The sequence below is a fragment of the Ochotona princeps genome, chromosome X (genome assembly GCF_030435755.1).
Source record: "Ochotona princeps isolate mOchPri1 chromosome X, mOchPri1.hap1, whole genome shotgun sequence".
Taxonomy (NCBI): Eukaryota; Metazoa; Chordata; class Mammalia; order Lagomorpha; family Ochotonidae; genus Ochotona; species Ochotona princeps.
Genome location: NC_080865.1, coordinates 46,389,369 through 46,408,170, shown reverse-complemented (window position 1 = coordinate 46,408,170; position 18,802 = coordinate 46,389,369). Strand labels below are relative to the sequence as shown.

Sequence of the window (18,802 nt, the reverse complement as noted above, 5' to 3'; positions counted from 1 at the left end):
GCCTGGGAAAAGCAGGAGAGGACGGCCCAATGCATTGGGACCCTGCACCCACGTGGGAGACCCGGAAGAGGTTCCAGGTTCCCAGCTTCGGATCGGCACAGCACCGGCCGTTGTGGCTCACTTGGGGAGTAAATCATCAGACGGAAGATCTTCCTCTCTGTCTCTCCTCCTCTCTGTATATCTGACTTTATAATAAAATAAATAAATCTTTAAAAAAAATAAGGAATCAAAAGGATTCTCCCACTAGGGAAAATCATGTAATCACAAAAGACATTGAGAAAGTACTAAAGTATATACAACACACAGAAAGTATACACAACACAACAAAAAGCAATTCATGAAATGGTAGCATTTAACTCTTAGCAATAGCCATCTTCAATGTAAATAGTTTACATTTTCCAATGTTAAAAAGACATGGATTTGATGAATGGATAAAACAAAGACTATCCAACCAACCTGTAAGAGGGTCGCTACAAGCATAAACACATATTTAAAGTGATTCGATAGAAGACATTCCCTCCCAATAAAAATTGAAAGACAGCAGAGACAGAAATACTTACATTGAGTAAAATAGACTTTCACTCAAATACTGTAAAACAAAATTTGAAAAGACATTATATAATGATAAATGAGGAACTTCATCAAGGGCACATAACAATTATAAACAACTGCTGGAGAGGACATGGAGAATAAAGAGCCATTTCATGCTGTTGGTGTGAATGGAAATCAGTACTCTCATTATAGAAAGCAGTATAAAGGTTTCTCAAAAAAATCAAAAATATAATCACCCTGTGGCTGAGTAGCACAGCTGTGTATCCATTCAAAGGAAATAAAAGCAGTATGTTGAGACTATAGCTGCACTCTTTGGTTTATTGTAACAATATTCGCAACAGTCAACATATGAAACCAACCTAAATATCCACCACAAACGAGTGTGTGTAAACACACACATAAAACTGGAATGCCAATTAACCTTTAACAGTACATATACTTAGTCATTTGCAACTAAATGGATAGCACTGTTTGGTGTTAAGATAAGTAAGATAAGCATAGAGATCCTGACAACCTCTTAACAGGAGGTCATGTGCGTGGAGCAGGGGGACACTACAGAGTGGAGCAGGTGGTAAGGAGGAAGCTTGGATCCCAACCATGAAGACTCCCAGACCTTCACCACAAACTATTAATACGAGCAACAAGGGCTATATCCCAACTGCCAAGGAGGCCACAGGGAATTGGATGCCCTCGGAGGCCAAGTACTCTGAGGTCACCCACCCCCAACCGGAGCTTCCGCAGGGCATGGAAGAAGTCCAAACACTACCGTGCAGAAACCAACGTCATCGGAAAGACAACCAGAAGCCCTGAGTGGTCCGCAGAAACAGAAGAACAATAAACGTCCTTCAGGACCAGGGAGGAGAGCTTTCTCTGGTCCGAGCCTGGCTCCACCTCTGGACCCCCACCCTCCCTCACAATGACCATCGGGATGGCTCCGAAAACCCCTCACAGCAAACAAACAATCATACAAACTAAAAAAACCTAAAATAAATAGACAAACAACAAAAAGTAGAGCTTTGAATCTGACAGGAAAGAGCTCGCACGGATTGGCTCATGCCTCGCTGGGTGGGACACAAAGATTAGTTACTCCTCACCGTGGTGTTGAGGATTTTCCTGCACACTCCCCCCCAAGAAAAAATGTTCTGCACCTTAATTGTCGACAAATGTCTTGTTAGAGTTACAAGCCAGTCTAGATTATCCTAAAATCTGCCAAGATCAGCAAAATTATACTTCAACACAACAAATGGTTAAATACTAAAATGAAATAGACACGAGACAGCTGAATGGTACCTTTAAGCCATTTTAAGGAATATAGCAGCCGGTCCTGTATATAAACTAAAATTGAAATGTCAATGAGCTAATCATAGGTTGTGGTTAAGAACTTGCTTTTTTTTTTTTTTTTAACATACTGGTTACTCAAAACCATGTCAATTCCATAATGTTGCAAATTGCTGTTGATGTTATATTGGGACTCTTAATTGACTGTGATGATATTCTACCAGCTCTAACTTCGGACCAGAAATGGTCTCCCCAAGAAACTGTTCAACCCATCTGGACAACGGGTAGCTGGACTCTATGCTTGGTATACGTTTGCAAGGAAAGAATCTTGATTGAATTTGAACTGTAATACTGCATCAAGGTGGAGGAATCCACCAGGGGGGAGGGGGATTCCCAAAGCCTATGAAACTGTCACATAATGCAAAATAATTAATAAAAAAAAAGATAAGCATAGAACACCTCTATGATCTCACCTCTATGTCGACTCTTGAAAAATGGAGCTCATAGTTGTAGTATAGAATGCTTACTAGAAGTCAGGAAGGAGGAGCAATCAGAAAGATGTTAATCCAAAGATATAAAGTCTCTATTACATAGGAATAAATGTAAGAGATATATTGTACATTATGGAGATTTTTTTATCCATTTTATTGTATTGTTGTTGACAATCTTTACATAGTTAACTATAGTTGAAGGAAAAACAAGAAAAAGAAAAAAAAGGTTCAGGGGGATAGGGAGGTGGGCAATGCTATTATGTCAATATTGTTTCCATCATGTATCTGAGGTAGAGTGGGACACTGAGGGAGAAGCCCCACCTGGTTTCCCGCCCACCCCAAGTCCCGGATGTGGGGCATGCTCTGAGATATGTGCTCAAGTGGTGTTAATAGTTCTCCAGTTATGAGTCACTGCCAGTTTCGCTCGATGAGGTGGTCCACTGATTGATATGGTCCATCATGAAGTCTCCATTTGTCCCATATTTCGCTGCCAACATGTAGCTGAGATGAATGATTGTCCTATTCTGTCTTCTGTCTTTTCTTGGTTAGAATTCTGAGTCCAGCAGTTCAAGTGGGGAGATCTCCAAAGATACTTTGAGGTATTCCCAGATTAGTTTCTTGTATGTTCTAGCAAGCACAGGGCCCGGCACAGTCCATCACCCTGATCAGCTGGTGGTTGCAATTGCTGTGTTGGTTCTGTTTTCAGTCCAGAGTTGCACTGGAACCAATGGGTGTTGCAGTCCAGTCTGGTTTGGCCCTTACATCAACCAGTGGGAGCTGCAGCCTAGTTGGGGCGACCCACAATAACCCCCACCAGACCGCCCCCTACCCTGGTTTGCCAGTATGTGTAGCAGAAGACCAATCTGTCCCCCATCCCATTTGGTTCTGGTACTTGTCAATGGGTATTAAAGCTTAGTTTTATCTAACCGACTCAACCATCCAGCCCTCACAGATATTGTTGAGTACCTCTCTATCTAGCCATCCCAGCCCCCGTCCTAGTTTTCATGCCCTCCCACGGGAATAGTGACCCAAGAAGGGGGAACCCACTTTTTCCCTCCCAGGTCTCTCTCAATCCCGGTTGATGCACTCTTCGGGTGGTCCTGTGATTTGACTCGACAGAATTAGTCCCCAGTGCCAGCTTCTGCCAGCTGATGCTGTGGCCCTGATCTAGTCCACATGCAGCGCACAGGTGTTGTAGCCTTGCATAGTCTAGTCTGTCTCTATCCCAGCCCACGCTCTCCAGTGGGAGTGGCTGTCCAGCGAGGGGACCAGCCCCTTAACCCCCCTGCCAGCTGTGCCCCTCCCTTCCTGGATCTCACGTGTGCTGGATGGGTGCTGCATTCATATCCAGTACAGGCAACCACGCCCTGGCGTTCCATAATGTGTACTGGTTTTGTCGCAACCAAACCCGGCCCATTCCACACTCTGTTCTGGTGATCAGATTTGCCAGAGGATGACATGAACTGATTCAGCCTGGTCTGCTCCTGACCCATGCTGAATGCATGCCAGTGGAAAACTTTCCATGGCCTATTCTGGGCTGTTTCCAATCATGCTTCTTGCGCTTACCTGCAGGGACTGTGTCCTGCCAGAGGAGTTGCCCAGGCTCCTCCATCAGAACCCCTCCCAATGCCAGATTTTGCGCTTGCCAGGGGGTCCATGAGCCAACCCTACTCAGTTCACCTCCTGTCCTAGCAGGAACAGTGGCTTTTCCTGGCTGTCTTTCACCCCATTCTGACTCTTGTTGTTGGATGTTTCAGCCCAGCCATGGCTCGTCCATACCCACATACAGCTCACACATGGCTCAGAAGGGGATTGAGACCCAGCCTAGTCAGTCCCACATCTACCCTGGTTCTCCATAACACCAGATGGTGCTGGGATCTGAACCGGCCTGGTGCATCCAATCCCAGCCCACACTAGTGCCTCGGGTGACTACAACTGTTTCCTAGATAGAACACAGCCCCCATTCCAGCACATACACCCCTTGGTGGGAACCTCATCCCAGCTGTGGCATCCCAGATTGGGACCGTTCCTAGCCGTAAATCACGCACCTGCCCGTGGTTGCTCCGAGGACCATTAGGTGCCAGCCTGCTAGACAAGCCGGAGCTTATCTTTTACTTGATAGGTGTTCAAAGCTCAGCATTATTAAGGGATTGGAAGTTCTTCAAAGGAAGAGTTACTGGCATTGGGAATCTTTAGGATTGACTCAGATCCCAGAAACAGTGGGGTCACTCTAGAGCTATCTCAGCAGCGATTCAGACGTCCAATACCCCAGAGCTCCCCGGCCGGGCGGCCAGCAGGCACAGCCTGGCGCCAAATGGCGCACTGGCCGCCCGGGCCCAGCCCGCCATGAGCCATGGGCACATGGCGGACTGGGTTCGGGATCCGAGCTAGACGTCCTCTCCCGCAGCCCTCCCATTATGGAGATTTTAATTAGCAAGGAGATACTGTACTGTGAGGACTGCTAAAAGAGCAGATTTTAAATGTTCTTTTCACAAAAAAAAAAACAGGAAGTAATGTGATTGTTCATAACCTCAATGTAGTAATTCAACAAGGTAAGCATATTTCAATAGCATGATGTACATAAATACATACAAATTTTATTTTTTAAACACAAGCAAGTTTAAAGAGAAGAAATGATAAAAAAAAAAAAAGTAACCAAATGAAAATTCTAGATCTAAAAAGGACAAGAAACCTCCCCTTCTTCTAACATCCCTGGCCTTGTAGAATGCTATCAAAGGGCTGGTTTCTGCCCTACCTCACGCAGAATTCTGAGGAATGTGACAAAGTTACACTCCAAGTGAAGCGAGATATTTTGGATTCCCATAAGAAAAAAAAATAAGGTGCACTTGGCACAGAAATAGGAATCCATAATTGCTAGGCACGATGATAGGTGAAGGGGGGCCATGCAGTCTGTGAGAAGTGGTGGTTTCATCATATGTACATTACAATGCAGAGCTGAAAGGAACATGAAATAAATGAAAAAAAAAGAAAGAAAAGAACAAGACAAATCCTCAGTAATCAAAATGAAAGAAATAGAAATCTACACATTTCCTGAAGACTTTAATTAATCGTCTTAAAGAAAATCGGTGAGTTACAGGAAAACATAGGCAGAAAATTGCTATGATTTGGATGTCATTTTTTACCACCAAAATCATGGTGGCATGTAATCACCAATGTTACTGTGCTGAGTTGAGGCTGGGCCTGGAAGAGGCGATTTAGTCATTAAAACGAACTGATGACTTTCTCATGGAAGCAGGTGGAAGTAAATGGCTGAGTACTTATCCTCATCTGAATGGATTAGTTCTTCTGAGAGCAGGTTGTCCTAAAGGCAGGCCACTTCACTTGTTGTCCCCTTCTGCATATGGCAACTGCCCCTTCTGGTTCCCTGCCAAGATATAAAACATGAGCTTTACTAGAAGTTGAACAAATTATGACACTATCGCACTGAACATCCCTGCCTAAAGAATAGACAGGCCATGGTGGTGTAAGCTTTGGTCCTAGCCCCTCCCCCCCAGAACGGGCTGGTCTTGGTTGAATGAAGACTCCAGATATCACAAAGCATCTTGGCATTGGTGGACACAGAACAATAGGGCTGACCCCAACACAAGCCCAGGAAGAGGCAATGTAAGGGTGAACTATCACATTTTAGGTAGTTACCCAGTTCATTCTCACAGCACCTCAGCTGTACATTTGGGACAAACTGGAGCTAGGGAGTATTATAAGACTGAACGAGTAAAAACATTATCAACAGAATGTCTATGGGACATTGACTTGGAATGCACTCACATATTAAAACCGAATCAGAGAAAATAAACACACTGCTTAGAATTTCTACAAGGACAGCCACAAAGAAAACCAGATTACTGTAACTACTCTTGCAATGCACAGATAATGGTATATGCAAATAAGGCTTAAGAACTTCCAAAACGCCATGACTTCACCTAAAGAACAAAATGCTGTACCAGAAACCAGAAATTAAAATTGTTATGCTCAGATAAACATTTCCAAATAGCTGTTTTACTAAACTTCAAGGAACTGAAGAGAGCACAAACAATGCAATATTTTAACATAGAGAATTGATAGTGAGATAACAGTAACTAAGCAAAATCAGGCAGAAATCCCTCACCTGAAAAAGTACACTAAGTGAAATAAACAACATGATACAAGTCAGAATATATCAAACAAACAAAAAAAGAATTGGGGAGCATAAAGATAGATCATTTGAAAACACACAGCCAAAGGAGAAAAAAAAAGAATCAAGAGAAATAAAGAAAACTTAATGGAAGTTTGAGACCCCATAACATCAGCAACATTCAGATGATTAGGAATCAAGAGACACTTTAGAAAGCCAAAAGAATAAAAAGCATATTAAAGAGGTAACAAACAGAAAACTTCCCAACCCTAGAGAAAGCTCTAGCTATCCAGGAATAGGAAAACCAGAGGTCACCAATCAAATTCAAATCTACCCATTCCACCATAAGGTGCATTTTAGACAAGCTCTCCAAGTTGAAACACAAAGGAAGAACTCTCAACACTGCAAGAGAAAAGAAGGAATAACACATTAAGAGACCATAATTTGCCTGACCACAGATCTCTTTTTTCTGCAATAAAAAAAAAAAAGGCAGAAACTTTGCAAGTCAGAAAAAAAAATTGAATAAGACTTTTACAGCTAAGAATAATGTATCCAACAAAACCATTCTTCAGATATGAGGGAGAGATAGGCATTCCCAAACCAAAGCTAAGAGAGTTTGCTACCAATGGATCTGTTACAAAAAGCTAAGAAAGGGAGTTCTTCAAGCTGGAAGAGATGCTAGTGAGAAAGAAGAAAATAACACATGGCTCTGAAAACCTACTGCTGAGGGCCGGTGTGGTAGAGCCACCTGCAGCAGCAGCATTCCACACTAGAATGCTGGCTCCAGTTCTAGTTGCTTCATTTTTGACCCAATGCCCTGCTAACAAACCTGGGAAGACAGCAGAAGATGACTTTGGCTCTTACCTTCCACGTGGGAGAAAGAGAGTTTCAGGCTCCTAACTTAAGCCTGGCCCAGTACTGCCTGTTGTGGCCATTTGGGCATTTAGGAAGTGAATGAAGAAATGAATGAAATATTTTCTCTCTCTCTCTCTCTCTCTCTCTCTCTCTCTCTCTCTCTCTCTCTCTCTCTTTCTCATGGTAACTCTGACTTTAAAATAGGTGATTTTTTTTTTTCTTTAAACAAAACCTCACTGGTGGGGCCAATTGGCCTAGCAAGTTAAGTCTCCTCTTGATGCACAAACATCTCATATGGGCTCCATTCGAGTCCCAGCTGCTCCAGCTCCAAACCAAATTCTTGCTAATGGGCTGGGAAAATAGTGGGAAAAGACTCAAGTCCTTGGCCCCTATACCTGTGTGGGAGACCTGGAAGAAGCTCCTAGTTCCTGGCATCTGACCAGCCCCACTCCAGCTTTTGCAGCCATTTGGGGAAGAAACCAGCAGACAGAAGATCTTTCTGTCTCCTTCTCTATATATAACTCTGCCTTTCAAATTAAAAAAAAAATCCTAAAACAAAACAAAACCTCACTGGTAAGAATAACTGTACCAACAAATTCAGAATGCTCTAAAATTGTAAACATCATATAAAACCATTTACATCTTCACTGTAAATACTTCAAATATTATAATAACTATACTAAAATGTTAAGAAATGAGCTACATTGAAAGCTGTTAAATGTAATAACAAAAGTTCAAAATGTGCAGAGTAAAGCACAAATGTAGGATTCTTTATTCACACATCCTATCTCTCTTTGTTTCTTTCCTTATCTTTATAATTAATGTTAACTTGTGCTTCAACTTGTATTCAATTTTAACTTGTATTTCAACTTTTTGCTTGTTACAGCAAAAAGTTTTTTGTAAGCTGAATGATAAACACGAATCACTAACTTATAATAGAGTTGCCAAAGAGAATCAGCAAGGGACAAATAAAGATTGCAAGAGGCAAAAACAAAGGAACTACCATTTTTTTAAAAGTATGAAAATATTAGTTATTGCGGCTGATGCAGTGGCATTAGCAAACTAATTGTCTGTCTGCAGCGCCAACATCCTATATGGGTGTTGGTTTTATCATCACTGTTCCACTTATGCTCTGGTTCTGTGCTTATGACCTGGGAAAGAAGTGAAGAATCGCCCAAGTCCCTGGACCCCTGCACTCCTGTGAGAGACCTGGAAGAAGTTCCTGGCTACAGGCTTCAGCTAGGCTCATCTCTGGCCATTGCAGCCATTTGGGGAGTGAACCAGCGGATGGAAGATTTTTCTCTGCCTCTGCTTCTCTCTGTAACTCTGCTTTTCAAATAAAAAACCAAATACCTGCTGGTATGCAAGGGAACTAAAGCAGGATGTGGGCCCAGCCGGGCTTGGCCACTGCACCTGCCAACACATACAAAAAATAGAGACTGAGGGTGGATCTGGTGGGAGTTATTTAGCATCACCTCAACTAGACTACAGCACCTGCCCGTATACATGAGAGATGGGCTTCTGGTAGGCTGGGCTGGACTAGGCTGCAGCACCCGCCAGTTTCCCTCAGAGATGGGGTTGGGGGCAGAACTGACCAGCCAGCTGCATCCATCAGTAAGTGTATTAACTGATGCAAGAGGTAGAGCAAATCTGATCCTGCATTAGCTGGTGCACACACAAGTCAAGTCTGAGGTCATCCTAGGTGCGGTTTCTTGGGGAACGCCCCAACTAGACTGCTGAACTCAAACCCTGGCCACAGGGAAAATTACAATGTATGTGATCTGACCTTAGAGCATAGGTGCCTGTGCAGTGGCCAGCATACCAAATGCACACAGGGAACAAACAGCCATATCACCTAGGCCAGCAGAGAACATCGAGTGCCTCACCAAAGGATAGAAAACAGAACAGGTTAAACAACTCTCCTGACCAAGCTTTCCAACAAATGTCTAGGTCTGTGGATACACTGAAATAGACCTCTTCAGCCATTAGACCTTGGAAATATTTTCTCAGCTCTGGTATAGTGATGCCAACGTTGCCTCAGAACCATCAAGACCACTCAAGCAGCACTCTCAAAACATTATTCCCTACACCGGGGTAACTATGCTGACATCTGGTGACCATCTCCATCCCCAGGCACTAATGTAGCTTGACAGCAAGGAGCAGGCCACTCCCTTACCCTGCAGCCTCCACAGTTATAGGAGAAAGAAAAAAGAACTCAAATATTTATCCCACTCACCCCCTTCACACCTCAAACCTCCACATCATAATTGGAGAACAACATGGGTATGCATCACTCTCAACTTTATATAATAAACATGAAAAATAAAATACTTTTTAAAATGTCATTTTAAAAATGTCAGCTATAAAAACTTAACTACTGATGATTACTTAAATGTTAATAAAATATCATCAAATTAAAAGGGTAACTAAATGGCTATTTCTTTTCAAAAGAATCCATCTCTGTTTATGGTCTGGGAAAGCAGCAGATGGCCTAAAACCTTGAGCCCCTGTACCCACATATATGGGAGAAGCTCCTAGCTTCTGGCTTTAGACAGGCTCAGCTTCAGAACATGCAGCCATTTGGGGAGTGACTCAAACTATGCAAGATCTCTCTCTCTCTCTCTCTCTCACCCCCTCTCTCTGTAACTCTAACTTTCCAAGTGAAATAAATAAATCTTAATAATAAATCCTCACTGTTGGTGGGAGTGTAGGCTAGTACAACCACCAAGGAAGTCAGTATGGAGAGTACTAAGAAAACTGAAAATTAATTTCTGTATGACCCAGCTATTCCACTTCTGGGAATATATCCAAAGGAAATGAAATTTGCATATGAGGAAGGGATTTATAGTTCTATATTCACAACACAATCTACAATAGCAAAGACATGGAAACAATGCAGAAACCTGTCAAAAGAGAAGTGGATAAAGAAACTATAATACATCTACTCCATGGAATACTACTCAATCACTAAAAAAGAATGAAATTCTACCATTTACAACCAAATGGTCCCAACTAGAGGCTGTTATGCTCAGTGCAACAATTCAATCCCAAAAGGACAATATCACATGTTCTCTCTGAAATGCGACACACCTTTCAATACCATTTTTACTGCATCTCAGGGAGGTTGATAAGTTTGTTTTTATTTTCATTCATTCAAAAAGTTTTCGTTTTTCTTATTAATTTCCTCACTGACTCATAGTTCACACAACAGCATTGTGTGCTTGAGGAAGGTATTTGGTTTTCTTTTTCATTTCTTCAGCAACACATTAGTCATTCAGTAGCATGATATTTAACTTCACGTTGTTGTAATTTTTAAATTTTTATTCCTGATGTTGATTTTATTTTATGACTTTTCAATTAAGCGGATGTATTGTAACTGTGTAGTAGAGACTATCACATACAGATGTGAAGATACAATGCAACGTGAATCTCTATTTATAAATCCAAGATGGACTCCCAATGAAACTGTTGAACATATCTTGACAATAGGATGCTGCACTTGTTGCCAGGGTCCATGCCTACAATATCAGGATACACTTAAATAGCAGGATGATAGGCTTATGACTGTTTATGAAGGACTATACTATTGTAATGACATGGGGGAAGTTGGGGGAGATAGAGATTTTGGGGGGGATTATTGTATAATGATAAAGGGCTCAAACCAGCAGGAGGATATAACAATTGTAAATTTTATGCACTTAATATTGGAACACTCAAATACATAAAGTAAACCCTAAAGGATCTAAATGTAGAAATAAACTCTGATACAATGACAGTAGGGAACTTGAACTCTCCAGTTTCATAAATTGACTGATAATAAAGAAAAAAAAAATAACAAGGAAACAATAGAGTTAAATTGCACCCTGAATTGTTTGGATCTAACAGACATCCACATAAGACATTCTTCTCAACAACACATGGAACATTTTCCAAGAGAGATCATATGGTAGGTCACAAAATAAGACTCTACAAAATTAAGATATTAGAAATCATTCCAAGTGCCATTTCTGACAACAATGCAATAGTACTAGAAATCAATAATAGTAAAAACTTTTGAACTATACAAATATTAAAATTAAATAATTTACATCTCAAACATCAATGAATAGAGGAAGAAATCAAGGAAAGAAATTTAAAATATCTTAAAATGAACGAAAACGGAAATACATTTTACAATAATCAATATACACATCCAAAAAAGACAGAATTATCTCAAAGAAACCATTTACTATTGTATCTCAAAGAACTGGAGAAAAGAACAAAATAAACCCAAAAGAGGAATAAGGAAAATATAATAAATGAATGACACAGACTACCAAAAAATCAATGAAACAAGGAACTTTTTCTTAGAAAAAAATAAAATCCCTCAACCATTTGCTAGACTAACCAAGGAAGAAAGAGAGGAGATTCAAATTACGTAGAATTAGGAATGAAAATGGAGACATTACAACTGACACTACCAAAGTAGAAATGATTGCTAGTGATAACTATGAACAATTATATGGAAACAAATTTCATGACCTAGAGAAATGAACAAATTCTTGGATAAATATACCTTACTAAGATTTAATCATGATGAAATAGCATGCCTAAGCAGACCAATAACAGGTAGCAACATTAACTCAGTCAAAACAAAACAAAATAAAACTTTAATCAAACAGAAATCCAGGACAAGATAGCTTCACTACTTAATCCTACCAAACTTTTAAAGAACAATTAACACCAATGCTTCTTAATTTACTTTTAAAAAATGGAAGAGAGCACAATTATTTCAAATTAATTTCAAGGCTAGCATTACATTAACAACAAAACAAAACAATGACAAGAAAAAAAAACAACCAACCAAATCAATAGACCAATATCCTTGTTGCAAATTAATGCAAACATTCTCAGCAAAATATTAGCAAATAGAATCCAACCGCATATTTTAAAAATCCTTTCCTATCAACTGTGATTCATCCCAAGGATGTAAGATATCTCATCAATAGAACAAAATTTGTTTAATCATCTCAGTGGATGTAAAAAAAAAAAGGGGGGAAGCATTTGATATAATTCAACATTCCTTCGTAAAAAACTGAACAAATTTAATAAAGAAGAAACATACCTTTAACATAAAAAAGACTATATATAACAACTCAACATGTAACATCATACTGAGTAGGGGAAAACTGGAGGTTTTCTGTATAAGATCTAGGTTAAGACCAGCGTACCCATTTACCAATTCTGTTCAACATAATACTAGAAGTCACAAGCAGAGCAAATAGGCAAGAAAGAAATAAAGAGCATCCAATTCACAAAGGAGGAAGTCAAAATTTCACTTTTTGCAAATGACATGATCTTATGTGTGGAAAACTGCAGATTCCACCAAAAAGCTGTTAGAAATAATAAACAAATTTGACATAGTTGCAAGATACAAAGTCAAAACACAAAAATGATAGCATTATTATATGTGAATGGTGAATTGTTTCAAAAAGAAAGTCAAGAAATTTCTCTCACTTCCAGTAATTACAAAAAAAAAGATGAAATAGCTGAAAATAAATTTAACATCTCTACTATGAAAACTACACATCCTTGTTGACTGAAGTCAAAGGAAGCACAAATAAATGGAAAGATGTCCTGGATTCTTTAAAAAAAAAAAGATTTACATATTTTTATTGGAAAGGCAGATTTACAGAAAGAAGGAGAGACAGCAAAAAAATTTTTCATCTGCTGATTCACTCACCATATAGCCATAAAGGCTGGAACTGAGCCAATCCAAAGTCGGGAGCCAGGAGCTTCTTCCAGCTCTCCCACGTAGATGCAGGGGTCCAAAGCTTTGGGCTGTTCTCGACTGCTTTCCAAGGCCACAAGCAGGGAGCTGGATGGGAAGTGGAGCAGCCGGGACACAAACTAGTGTCCGTATATGAACCTGGCACATGCAAGGTGAGGATTTAGCCACTGAGCCATTGTACGCCAAGCCCCAATCTAGGTTCCTGGATTAGAAGAACCAGTATCATTAAAATTTGTGTACCACCCAACGATACATGCAGACTCTACACAATCCCTACCAAAATCCGAACAACATTTTTCAGAGAAATAGAGAAAAAAAATCACTAGTAAAACTTAGGTGGAACAGGCCAGGTGTGATAACATAATGGCTAAAATCTTCACCTTGCATCCACACTAGGATCCAATATGGGCGCCGGTTCCTGTAGCTGCTCTGCTTTCCATCCAACTCCCTGCTTGTGGCCTGGGAAAGCAGTGGAGGACTTTCCAAAGCCTTGAGACCCTGCATCCACATGGGAGACCCAAAGGAGGTTTCTGGCTCCTGGCTTTGGATCAGCTTAATTCCGGCCATTACAGCCACCTGGGGAGTGAATAAGCAGAAGGAAGTTCTTTCTCTCTTTATCTCCTTCTCTCTGTATTTCTTACCAATAAAAATAAATAAATCTTCAAAAAATATGTGGAACCACAAAAGACCCCAAACATCCAAAACAATCTTGAGCAAAAAGAACAAAGCAAGCAGATTTACACTAATTCTAAAAGATGTTACAAAATTTCCATAATTAGAACAGCATGATTTCAACATAAACACAGATTTATAGACCAATGAAACACAATAGAGATGCTAGCAGTAAACCCCCTACAACCTACTGATCTTTAACAAAGTTGCTAAAATTGCATTGGGAATTAATAAACAATGACGGGAAAATTGTATAGCTACATACAGAAGAATGAAATCAGGCACTATCACCACATACAAAAGTCAAATCAAACCAAGATGGATTAAATGCTAAGGTATGAGGCCTGAGTCTTTGAAACTGTTCAAAGAAAGCATAAGAGAACCACTTTAGCACATTGAAATGTGCAAGGATTTTCTAGATCAGACCCCAAAGGCACATGAAATAAGCACAAGAATAAGCAAATGAGACTTCACTGAAATAAAGAGCTTTTGCACAAAAGAAGAAGCGGTCAACAGAAGTGATATACATAATGGGAAACTATTTACAAGCTGTACATCTAACAAGAGATTCATATCCAGAACACATAAGGAACTCAAACAATCCAACAGCAAAATAAAATATCATGAAAGATCCAATTTTTTAAATATACAGTACATAAAAACAGACATTTTCAAAAGAAGACACCTAAATTTCTAACAGGTACATTAAAAATGCTTAACATCACTAATTTCTCAGAGAAATTCAAACTAAATCACATATCACCTCACCCTCAATAAGATTGACTATTATCAAAAACACGAAAAGGAAGTCTTTTTACACTGCTGTTGGGAATTAAATTAGTGCAGTCATTATGAAAAACATTGTGGAGGTTCTGAAAAAAGTAAAAGTGGATCTTATAAAAATCCATTACTGATCTAGTAGTTCTATCACTAGGCACTAGGCATATTCCAAAGGAAATGCAACCCATCTATTGAATAAACGTGTATACTTCCATGTTTATTGCTGAACTACTCACAATATCCATGCAGTGTAAACATTATAGGTGCCAATCCACCAAAGAATAAATTTTTTAATGTGGTACACATACACAATGGAATATTATGCAACCATGAAAAGAGTACAGTCTCATCATTTGCAACAGCCTGAATGGGAAAAGAGGTATTTATACTAACTGAAATAAACCAAGCACAGAAAGACAAGTGAAACATTATCTCATGCCTATGTGGAGCCTTAAAAAAGAAAAAGGTGATCTCGTGGAGGTTAAAAATGTAATGGTATGACCAGACATTGGAGAGGAAAGTGAAGAGAGTACGATGGGGGATACTGCATCAGGGATACATAATAGTAAGATGCTTTTGGATTCTATTGTGCAGTAGGGTGATTAGAGATGATGTTAGCACACTGTGTGTTTCTCTATTTTAAAAACTTAGAGGGACTGGGGTTGCGGTGTAAGATCATGTCAACTCCTGTGACGTGGATATCTCATTTGGACACTCATTCAAGTTCCAGAGGCTCCACTTACGATCCAGCTCCCTGTTAATGCACCTGGGGAAAGTAGCAGAGGATGACTCAAGTGCCTGGGCTCTCGCACCCACACAGATGACCCAGATTGAGTTCCAGTCTCCTGGCTTTGGTCTGACCCAGCCCTGGCCAGTGTTAACATCTGGAAATGAGCAAATCTTTCTCTCTCCCTCTCTTTCTCCCTCTCTACTTCTGACCTTCAAATACATAAATACTTTTTTCTAAAAAATATATGAACAAAGAAAAAAGGACAAAAACAGCAACAACTATAGTAGATACTAAACCAGCTATATCAATAATTCATGAACGGGAAACATCAATGATCTACAGCACCAAAAGATGGATACCATAAGGGATCAAACAAGAAGACCCTACAATATATTGTCTATAAGAAATCCATTTTACATAAAATACATAAAGATTAAAAATAAACTAACAGCAAAAGATACACTGTCCTAATACTAATCAAAAGAAACTAGAAGTACAGTAGTATGTCCTTACTGAAGAGTCCCAATGGATGCCTGAAACTCATGAGAGCACTGAACTCTATACACATGTATTTTCCTACACTCACAAACATATAATTAAATTTTACGCATGAATTAAGTACAATAAGAAATTAACAACAACAACATAGACTTTGGTAATCTCAGCATCCCATATTTTTATTGTCTCCAATCAAGAGCTTATATTTTTTCAATTAAAGAAAGAAAGCACTTTGTGACTTCTCTTTGGCATATTCAAATTGCCAGCATAAATATTATTGCATTTTGATGTCATTATTAAGTAAAACAAGGGCTATTAGAACACAGCCAATGCAGCACTGTGACAATGAATCTGAAACTAGGATGGCTACTAAGTGACTAGCAGGTGGGTAACATATTTAGCATGAATAAGTTAGGAAAAAATTATATTCCAGATGAGAGTGAAATGCATAATGCAAGGTTTTATCAAAATACTGAAAATGGGGCCCGGTGGCGTGGCCTAGTGGCTAAAGTCCTGGCCTTGAACGCCCCGGGATACCATATGGGCGCCAGTTCTAATCCAGGCAGCTCCACTTCCCAACCAGCTCCCTGCTTGTGGCCTGGGAAAGCAGTTGAGGACGGCCCAATGTACTGGGACACTGCACCCGCGTGGGAGACCTGGAAGAGGTTCCTGGTTCCCGGCTTCAGATCGGCACAGCACCGGCCGTTGCGGCTCACTTGGGGAGTGAATCATTGGACGGAAGATCTTCCTCTCTGTCTCTCCTCCTCTCTGTATATCTGACTTTGTAACAAAAATAAATCTTTTTTAAAAAAAAAAGATACTGAAAATGATGTATAGCTTAAAGTTTCGAAAATATTTATTTCTATTAATATTATTTCCATTGAACTTTTGGATCAAGCTTAGCCGTAAGGAACTAAAACTGCAGGTAAGTGGAAACACAGACAAAGAAAGATTAGTGTGATATTAATTTCAGAGGAGCTGACTTCAACAGAGGAAAGTTAACAACGAACATCAAATAATGATGAAGAGATCAATTCCCCAAGAATCCTTAACCTCCACATGCCTGAAATCAAAAATGAAAAACCATATCGGAGGAGGAGCCGGGGGGTTCGGAGTGAGCTCGGCCGCAGGGTGGGTCCCAGCACTCGGCACTCCCTTCCTCGAAGCAGCGGTGGCCGGGGTGGGCGGCGGGAGTGGAAAGAAATTGCTCGGCTGGAAAATGCCGGTGCATTCCCCCGGTGGGGGGGGGGGATAAGAAGGAGACAAACGATCACCAATGAGATGGAGGTGAACCACTCTGAGAATGAAGGGAGTAGCTCCGAGGAGTAGGACACCGAGAGCTCGTCAGTCTCGGAGGATGGCGACAGCTCAGAAATAGATGATGAAGACTGTGAAAGAAGAAGAATGGAATGTTCAGATGAAATGTCCAATCTTGAAAAACAGTTTACCGACCTCAGAGATCAATTTTATAAAGAGCGATTAAGTCAGGTGAATGCAAAACTACAAGATGGCATAGCTGGGAAAGCACCAGAATATTTGGAACCACTGGCAACTCTACAAGAAAATATGCAAATTCATACAAAGGTAGCAGGAATCTATAGGGAGCTCTGCTTAGTTTGTTCAGTAAAGAACAAATATGAATGTGAAATTCAAGCTTCTTGCCAGCATTGTGAGAGTGAGAAGTTTTTGTTATAGGATACAGTCCAGAGTGAGCTGAAGAAGATACGAAGGCTTGAAGAGGACAGGCACAGCATCGACATTACCTCAGAGCTGTGGAATGATGAGCTGCAGTCAAGAAAGAAGAGGAGGGCTTGGCAGCGTGGCCTGGTGGCTAAGGTCCTCGCCTTGATCCCATATGGCCGCTGGTTCTAATCCCGGCTTCTCCACTTCCTCTCTGTCTCTCCTCCTCTCAGTATATCTGACTTTGTAATGAAAATAAAATAAATCTTTAAAAAAAAAAAAAAGAAAGAAGAGGAAAGACCCATTCAGTCCCTACAAGAAGCCCGTTGTTGTTTCGGGCCCATGTATAGTGTATATGCTACAAGATCTTGACATTCTGGAAGACTGGACAACAATCAGGAAAGCAATGGCTATGCTGGGTCCACACAGAGTGAAAACAGAACCTCCTGTGAAGCTGGAGGAGCATCTGCACAGTACCAGATCTGAAGAGGGAAGACTGTATTATGATGGTGAATGATACATACGCGGAGAGACCATATGTGTTGATAAAAAAGATGAATGTCCTACCAGTGCCATAATTACAACAGTTAACCATGATGAAGTTTGGTTTAAGAGGCCTGATGGAAGCAAATCTATGCTTTACATTTCACAGCTACAGAAAGGAAAATATTCAATTAAGCATTCATAATCATGATTTAAGTGTTATCTAAACCTACCTTATTAGTGTTATAAAGTGTGATGTGCCATGGGAGTAAAAAACTCTATTCAATAACTTCACATTCTCATTGTACCAAGACAGAATTTGTATTTGTAGGCAGTATTTTAAGTAAACCTCATATCAATGCTATTAGAAGAAACAGTAATAAAAGGTTAATCATGATCACTGCATTTGTTTGCTCTTAGGTCTCATGAACAGTATAGGTAGGGATTTCTTTCTAAATTTTTTTAAAGGTTACACAAATATGTCTTATCTTTAGTGCACTATGATTATCTGTGTTCAGATTTTTTCCATATCTTTGTCATTCTTTGTAAATAAGTGATAAAATGATTCCTATAAATGTTTTGTGTTAGTAGATTAGTGTTGAATCAAAATTGAGATTGAAACATATATGAGCATGTACATATGTGATCACAGCTTATTTAGAACTGAGGGCCTTACGTTACAATCTTGTTTTACAATCTTGAAACTCGGGTTTGAGAGCTAAAAGGGGCTCTTTTGTAGCTTAGAGGTTTTCCTTTTCCTCTTCCTTGAGTGTATGGTCGTAACCTACTTTTTACAAGTTGTACTTCATTAGTAAAGTCAGTGTCACGTGATAACATACTTTGACCCGTGTTTCCTGTGACCCCGTAGAGGGTAGGTCTTT

At 40.0% G+C, this 18,802-nt stretch overlaps 1 pseudogene; it reads left to right on the top strand.

The window, feature by feature from the left end:
• The first annotated feature begins 8,880 nt into the window (after positions 1-8,880).
• LOC101524426 (breast cancer metastasis-suppressor 1-like protein) lies at positions 8,881-18,543 on the top strand (annotated as a pseudogene).
• Positions 18,544-18,802: the final 259 nt, after the last annotated feature.